Genomic DNA, 8,895 nt, shown 5'->3' on the forward strand with positions numbered 1-8,895 from the left:
ATGCTCTAGCAGGCAGAGTTACAGGACTCCAAAAGCAAAAGGAGCAAGTGGAATACAATGTCAATCAGTCCAAAGGTTAAGAGGCCACAATTCTATGCACAGTTTACAGAAAGCAAAGTCAAGAAGTAGCCCAGGGTCATAAATTGTAGAGTCAGGTCTTCAGGTAAACACAGGCTTCAGGAAGTAAATCAGTTGTTTCCAATAAATGAAAGGGGGAAAGCCCATGCCTTATAAACACACGCGCTCAGCCCTACCCTCTTTGAAGCCTGTGTTTCAAGAGAGAGTTTCCCTGCTGTGTCCACAAAGCCTCCCCCCTCCCTCTTGTTGGGCAGTCTGGTTTATGTATGTAGTAATTACATCTATTACATTATTTGGTGATTACCTTTTTGTTTTGCCACAGTCCTTTACTGGCCCCAGGTTGTTTATATGCCAGTGTGATGATGCACATTTTGCCCCCTGACTCACAGTATCCAAGCTTCTTTTTCCTCCATTTTTTAGCATCAGAGTGTGGCTTTGTTGCACTTTCCATCTGCTTTCACTTCATGTCTCGTCTAAACACCCTGCCATCAAAGCTGTTAAAAGCTGCATTATTTGGCCAGTGTGGACCCCCCAGTCACCTACCCTGTGACTAATCAGCACAAAACTGTTTCAATTTAACCAAGGCTGTTACATAACAAACAACAGAGTTAGACTGTGGCTAAATATGATTTTTACTCCAGCTTAATATAATGGGACAATTTTAAGAACAGACACTTTAGTCAAACTGAGAAATCATTATCCAATTCATACCAGATACATGCATTCTAAAAAAAGTGTATCGGAAGAGGAAAATATTTTAACAGTGAACCTTATGTGGTCTGTGTTGCATTTCAGTTATGGCCTTTGCAGAAATTCTGAAAGCCAAATTCATGTAAAAAAAACAAAAAACCTCCCATTACCTACTTTTGTGTCAAGAACCCTTAGCAAGGAAATGAATTTTGCATGACTGCTATGCAAAAGCATAGATCAGAACAGGTTTATTTAAAAGATTCATGAGCCACAGCAATCTTTTTTACAAACTTGATCTGAATGTGTAATGAAAACCAAGGCCAAATGAATTTTGTATGGTTTCAGTGATAAAGCCTATGAAGGGATCCCTGTTCTATACTCATGCTAGCTTGCACTGGTTTTTCAAGGTAAAAGATATTATACGTTGTATAGAAGCCCACAATGGGCACAATGTTCTGGGAGGTCTTCTGCTACAAATTCAGTATAATCAATAGAACTCCAAAACTAGAAAGAACTCTGGGCTGACCTACTGCTATTGATAAAATACAATACATTGATATATTGGGGCATAAAGCCAATTGCTTGCACTACATAGAGTACTGTAGTCCCAAACAGAGTTAACTGCTAAATGCTGCCAAAAAGGACATGGTCTTCATCTGTGTCCTGTTAGGTCAATATGCTGCAGGAGAATGTGGAATATCGTCTTCCCTGCTGTGGCACACCAGTTATGGAAAACCTCTTCTTAGATGTTATTGGCACTAAGGCTGTCATTATTATAACATTAAATAAAAATATGGCAGTTTATCAAGGCTTTGGGGACTCATCTGAATGGTTTTAAATTATTTTATCTGCTTTTAACCTGTCTTGTTTTAAGTGTTAAATTGTTTTAAAAGCTTTAGCTTTAAAATTGTTGTTGCTTTGAATTGTTTTTAACTGTTCAAATTAATTTTATTGACATTATCCTGAGATCCTTGGTTATAAAGCCAGATACAAATATTGTAATAAATAATAAATCTGACTGACTCAACAAGCTTACTTTAATTGTGACTAGCAGTTGGATATAGGGCAGTGTAGGTAAACACATTTCATACACTCCAACATTTCACAGCTAAAAGGGGGGACTCATGTGGCCAATCACTATCAGAGTATGACAAAGATGGTAAAATTTATGACAGACAAGCTAGGAGAGACTGCAGCAGTTTGCTTTTGACTGAGGATTAATCAGGGTTGTACCTCCCAAACCAGGACAGTTGGAGGACATGGTGTTTTGGGACCATTTTGAATAAAGATGAACTTCATTGATAGCAGTGCTTCCAAACACTTGGGCTGTTTCCTTTCTTGGGCCTGCTATCTGAGATCTTTTAAAAAGTGGCCATAGATAGGTCTGAATGTGGGGCCTTCTGTATGCCAGGCATGTGAAGTACCAGTGGGCTGTAAGCCATATTTGAATGACATTGTCCATAGTGAGCATTATCTCCCCCTTTCATCATCTTGCTATCTAACTCTATTATTTCAATCTCAGTTATTTTTCATCCCTTTAGATGAGCTATGTTATAAACTATATTTACAAATCATGCACATAGGGCCAATACTGATACGGACAAAATTTCATCAATATACCATAATAATGTCTGGGTGATAATTATTACTTTACAATACAGCCCCCCCCCCCCAACACACACACACACATGCACCATAAGGCACAATCTGCAGAGTTTGACAATATCAGGTATTTGGAGGATCAAGAAATCCTGGAAAAAAATGTGTAAATCTGGATGGGAACTATGTAGAGATATGTTAACAACTACAAATCAAAACAAACTTTCTGAAATTTTTTTAAAGGTGATAATTAAAACAATATGTTACCCCCCCCCTCATATGTTAGGCGTAAGAATTTTTTTTAAAAAAAAAATCAAAATGTCTGCACACACACACACAACAGTTTGGAACTTGTTTTCAAAACTAAACATAGTGTAATATATGGCTGGTGTGGTGTAATTGCATATTTTCCACATCTGGATCCCATGATTCACCAACAATGTTTCATTAATAGAACCACTTAAGATGGATGGAGTATGCAAGTTCCAATGGCTTATGGGATTCAATTTAATGACCTTTTAATCATTACTAGTGTGGTGTAGGATTCATGACAAAAACAACAGTCTTACCATGACATTCATAATCAGCCATTAGGTTTTTGAAAATTTTTGAAAGTGGAAAATGTCAGAATGGGATAGGACAGTTATATCACCTTTTAAAAAAAATTCTCACAATTTTTAAATTGGCATGATTTTTCTATTTATTAGAAACATCTTGATGCATAGAAAGAAAATAACCTTCCATGAAATAAATCCAACCCTCTGTGAAACTTGGAGCACTGTTATTCTGTGTAAGTTCAGTTTTCTGATCCATCTTAGTCCCTTTGCATTATGATGTTTTAAGATTCCTTTTGATTTTAGGTGAGATGTGAGATGCATGTGCATCTGAAATGCAGCAAAGAAATTGACTTTACTACATATATGTAAGCATGTTCATTATTAAATGGCTGTACAAAGGATCAAGATGGATTTACAAGAGACATCATCAACTTCAGAAATCTCAGTGGATCAATCAAATTCAAAAATATTTCATTTATATCCTGCCTTCATTTCAGTGAGCTCAAAGTGCTCTGCATAGCTCCCTCTTTCACTTAATCTTTATAGCAACTCTGTGAGGTGCATATCCTCCAAAATTTCACAGATAAAAACTGGGGCACAGATGAAAGCTGTGGCCAAACAACATCAGTGTGTGATCAAGAAGACGAAGGTCATTGATGATTTTAAGTAACTTTTATGCTTTGATCTTGATCTTGGCTCAAGAAACATTTTTGTTAACTGCCTTCCCGTTGATCTTGACCCATGTGACCCTATGGATGAGACATCTCCAGGCCCTCCAGTCCTCAACTGCTCTGGCCAGCTCCTACAAACTCATATTCGTGGTCTCTCTAATAAAGTCCATTCATTTAGCATGTGGCCTTCCTCTCTTTCTACTTCCCTCCACCTTTCCTAACATTATTGTCTTTTCCAACAATTCATGCCTTCTTACGATGTTTCATGACTGTCAAGTATGACAGCCTACGTCTTGTCATCTTGGCTTCTAAGGATATTTCTGGCTTGATCTGCTCTAGGACCCATTTGTTTCTCCTTTTGGCTGTATGCGGAATCCTCAGCACTCTTCTCCAGCACCACATCTCAAATGAGTTGATTTTCCTCCTATCTTCATTCTTGACTGCCCAGCTCTCATATCCGTACATGGTAATAGGGAATACAATGGCTTGTATGATTCTGACTTTTGTGCTGAGTTGTATGTCTTTGCATTATAGGATCTTTTCTAATTCTTTCATAGCCGCTCTCCCTCTTCTTAATCTTCTTCTGATTTTCTGGCTGCAGTCCCCATTTCCTCATTGTCTAGTATGAATGTGGTTATTATTTTTGTTTTCTTTATGTTCAACAGTAAGTCTGCCTTTGCACTTTCTTCTTTGATTTTCCTTAGTAGTTGTTCCAGGTCTGTGAGGTTCTCTGCTAGTATTATCGTGTCATCAGCATATCTCAGGTTGTTGATATTTCTTCCTCCTGTTTTCACTCCTTCCTCTTCCATGTCCAAGCCTGCTTTCCTTACAATATGTTCTGCATATAATTTGAATAAGTTGGGTGATAGGATATAACCTTGTCTGTTTCTCCTTATTCTGCCCTGACAGTAGCCTCTTGTCCTGAGTACAGATTCCTCGTTAGAACTATCAGATGTGTTGGCATTCCCATGTTGTTGAGGGCATTCCATTGTCTTTCATGATCTATGCAGTCAAAGGCTTTGCTATAGTCTATAAAGCAGATGCTGATTTTCTTTTGGAACTCCCTGCTGTGCTCCATTAGCCATATATTTGCGATGTGATCCCTCTTCCTTTCCTGAACTCTGCTTGGATCTCTGAGATTTCTCTCTCCATGTATGGATGGAGCCTATGTTGCAGAATTTTGAGCATGATTTTTGCTCACATTGGAGATTGGTGCTATGGTTCTATAGTTGCTGCAGTCTCTTCTATTTCCTTTTTTCCTTTTCTCTTTCTTTCTTTCTTTCTTTCTTTCTTGTGTGGATGGGAATGTATATTGATTGCATCCAATCTGTTGGCCATTGTTTTGTTTTCCATATCTGTTGACATATGTTGGTTAGCAGTAGAGTTGACTCTCCCAATGTGGATTGCAACAGTTCTATTGGAATATCATCTTTTCCTGGAATCTTGTTTTTTGCCGTTTCCTTTATTGCAGCATCCACTTAAGTTTTTAGAATTTGGGGTTCATCTTCATATGGCTCTTTATTCCATGTGTCCTTCATGTTGTCATCTCTTTTATATAACTCTTCTGCATATTGCATCCATCATCTTTTTATTCCTTCCTAGTCTTGAATTATGTTATTTTTATTGTTGTAGAGTGTCCCAGTCCTTGGTTTGAACTTTACCTTGATTTTTCTAATCTTGTGGAATAGGTCTCCCATTCTTCCCTTTTTGTTCTTGTCTTCTGTTTCTCTACATTTGCCATTGTAGTAATTTTCTTTATCTTTGCACACTAGCCATTGTACTGTCACATTCATGGTTCTTAGTTTATTCCTATTTCCTTTTTGTTTTCTTTTTCTTCTTTCCTTTATTGCTTGTAGTGTTTTATCTGTTATCCATGGTTTCTTCACTTTCCTTTTGTCTGATGGAAGTGTCTTTATGCATTCTTTTATTATGTCCCTGGCTTCAGATCAAAACTCTTCCGGTTCATGATATATTATTCTTAGTACTGCAAATCTGTTTTTATTGTCAATGAATTCTATGGAAATGTTGTTTAAATCATATTTTTGTATTCTCTTATTGAGTTTTACTTTTATTTTTGAAATTAGTAGTTTGTAATTGGTGCCACAAACAGCACCAGGTTGAGACTTGGCAACCAGTATGGAGCTTCACAATCTATTACTTCCAATTATATAATCTACTTGGTTTTTATGTAGGCAATGTCCATGTGTGTAACCTTTTCTCTGGTTGTATGAAAAATGTGTTTGCAATGAATAGATTGTTGGCTTCACAAAAATCTATCAGACACTTACCTGCTTCATTCCTTTTGCTAGTCCAAATCTGCCTACTGTTTTTGATTCTGCTTTACTTCCAACCTTTGCATTCCAATCTCCAATGATCAGCTTGACAGCCTGTGTTGGTGTGTTGTCAATTTTTTTCCTGTACTCCTTCATAAAATCTATCAGTTTCTTCTTGTTCTGCCTCAGTGGTTGGTGCGTATAATTGAGTTATGATGATATTCATAGGTTTCCCATGCAGCCTTATTGAGCTGATTCAATCTGATTTTGCATCTGACTGCTTTTGCATCATCTTTTCTTAGTATGAAAGCCACACTGTTTCTTCTTGTCTTTTCATTCCCTGAGTAGAACACTGTGTGGCTGTCTGATTCAAAGTGGCCCATTCCTGTCCATTTTAACTCACTCACCACCAGTACTGCCATGTTCATGCATTGCATTTCCATTTTCACTATGTCTAGCTTCCCTTGGCTCATGCTTCTCACATTCCATTTCCCTAATTTATGTGTGGAGCTGCTCCTGATGGGGTTTGTCTCTCTGAGAGTGTTTAATTCTTGCTTCATCATTTTTGACTGCCCTTAGTTTCCCTTGAAAGTGTTTTTACCTTTAGTTCTTTCTAGTCTGTCTCCCTGTTAGTGCTGTTGTCTTGCCTGTGTGACACTTTCGATGTCTCCTCATAGAGTTTTCAAGGTAGGGGGAGTTACACAAGGAGGACCATCTACACCTCCCTATACACAGTGTAAACAAGTATAAGCTATGATGTCATTGCTGTTCTTCATTTTAGTGAAACCCACCACTACTACTGCTGCCCAGTAGTTGCCTTTCTATGTTATTCTCCCTCTCCACATTATTGTTGAACTGATAATTTCCCTACTCTTCTCCTCTCTCCTTTTCTTTTCCCCTTCATGTCCTTCTTTAATTTAGTCTCTCATCTGTCTTTTAGCCCTTGTTTGATTTTCCTTGTACATCCTCCCTATTTTCTCCTTTCAAGAAACATATGTGTTTGTGTTAATTTGGACAGAGAATGTTTAATTGTTCCTGATATTTGCTGGAATTCAAACTCCACAAAATCTTCAAGGTCAAGCAAATTCCTCACTTGCCTTGAAGACAATTTCATTGTCTAAAAGGTAGAAGAGGCAACAAAGGGGTCAGCTATTTTAGATCTGATCCTGACCAACAAGGCTGACTTGGTTAATGGGGTGCAAGTGGTGGGATCATTAGGTAGAAGTGACCATGTTCTCCTGGAGTTTGTTATACAGTGGAAAGGAGAAGCCAGGCATAATCAGACACACATTCTAGACTTTAGGACAGCTGATTTCAGTAAACTTAGTGAAGTACTGGGGGTGATCCCATGGTCAGGAATACTAAAAGAGAAGGGAGTTAAGGATTGATGGGAGTTTCTCAAAAGGGAGATACTGAAGGCACAATTTCAAATAGTTCCAGTGAGAAAGAAAAATGGGAGGTGTCTCAAGAAACCAGGATGGATGACAAAGGAACTTTCAACCAAGTTAAGTTTGAAACGGAACATGTATAAGAAATGGAAAAAGGGGGAACCCACCAAAGAGGAATTCAAACAAATAGCAGGCATGTGTAGGGGTAAAGTCAGAAAAGCTAAAGCGCAAAATGAACTCAGGCTTGCTAGAGAGGTTAAGAACAATAAAAAGGGCTTTTTTGGATATGTCCGCAGCAAAAGGAAGAAGAAGGAAATGGTAGAGCCACTGCATGGAGAAGATCGCAAAATGATAACAGAGGACAGAGATAAGGAAGAATTACTCAACGCCATCTTTGCCTCAGTGTTCTCGGAAAAGGCAAAGAGTACTGAACTTGAGGAAAATGGAGCAGAGGACAGAATAGGGGAATTCAGCACAGAATAAGTAAAGAGGTAGTATAGGTACACCTGGTTAATCTAAGTGAATTTGAATCTTCAGGACCAGATGAACTACACCTAAGAGTATTAAAAGAATTGGCAATTGTAATCTCAGAGCCATTGGCAATAACCTTTGAGAACTGCTCGAGAACAGGAGAAGTCTCAGCAGACTGGAGGAGGGCAAACGTTGTCCCCATCTTCAAAAAGGGTAAAAAGAGGATCCCAACAATTATCATCCAGTTAGTCTGACATCAATACCAGGAAGATTCTGGAGCAGATCATTAAACAGAGAGTCTGTGAACATCTAGAAGGCAATGCCATAATCACAAAAAGTCAACACAGGTTTCAGAGAAAGAAGTCATGCCAGACAAATCTAATCTCTTTTTTTAATAAATTTACCCACTTGGTAGATGAAGGGAATGCTGTGGATATAGTATATCTTGATTTCAGTAAGGCTTTTGACAGGGTTCCTCATGACATTCTTGCAAACAAGCTAGTGAAATGCAGGCTAAACAACAGAACTGTTACATGGATTTGTAATTGGTTGATTGGCCAACCCCAAGGGGTGCTCAACAATGGCTCCTTTTCACCCTGGAGAGAAGTGACCAGTGGGATCCCACAGGGGTCTGTCCTGAGCCCAGTACTATTCAACATCTATATCAATGACTTGGATGACAGAATTGGGGGCATACTTATCAAATTTGCAGATGATACAAAATTAGAAGGAGTAGCAAATACCCCAGAGGACAGGATCAAAATTCAAAATGACCTGAATAGACTAGAAAGCTGGGCCAAAGCTAACAAAATGAACTTCAACACGGAGAAATGTAAGTTACTGCACTTAGGGTGGAAAAATGACATGCACAGATATAGGATGGGTGACATCTGGCTAAATGAAACTACGTGTGAAAGGGATCTAGGAGTCCAAGTAGACCACATGTTGAACATGAATCAATAGTGGGATGCAGCAGCTAAAAAAGGCCAATGCAATTTTAGGTTGCATCAATAAATGTATAGTGTCTAGAGCAAGGGATTTAATAGTGCCATTGTATTCTGCTTTGGTCAGGCCCCATCTGGAATATTGTTTCCAGTTCTGGGCACCACACTCCAAAAAGGATGTGGAGAAACTGGAGCATGTCCAAAGGAGGGCAACTAAAATGGTG

This window comes from Sceloporus undulatus, chromosome 3 (assembly GCF_019175285.1).
Source record: "Sceloporus undulatus isolate JIND9_A2432 ecotype Alabama chromosome 3, SceUnd_v1.1, whole genome shotgun sequence".
Taxonomy (NCBI): Eukaryota; Metazoa; Chordata; class Lepidosauria; order Squamata; family Phrynosomatidae; genus Sceloporus; species Sceloporus undulatus.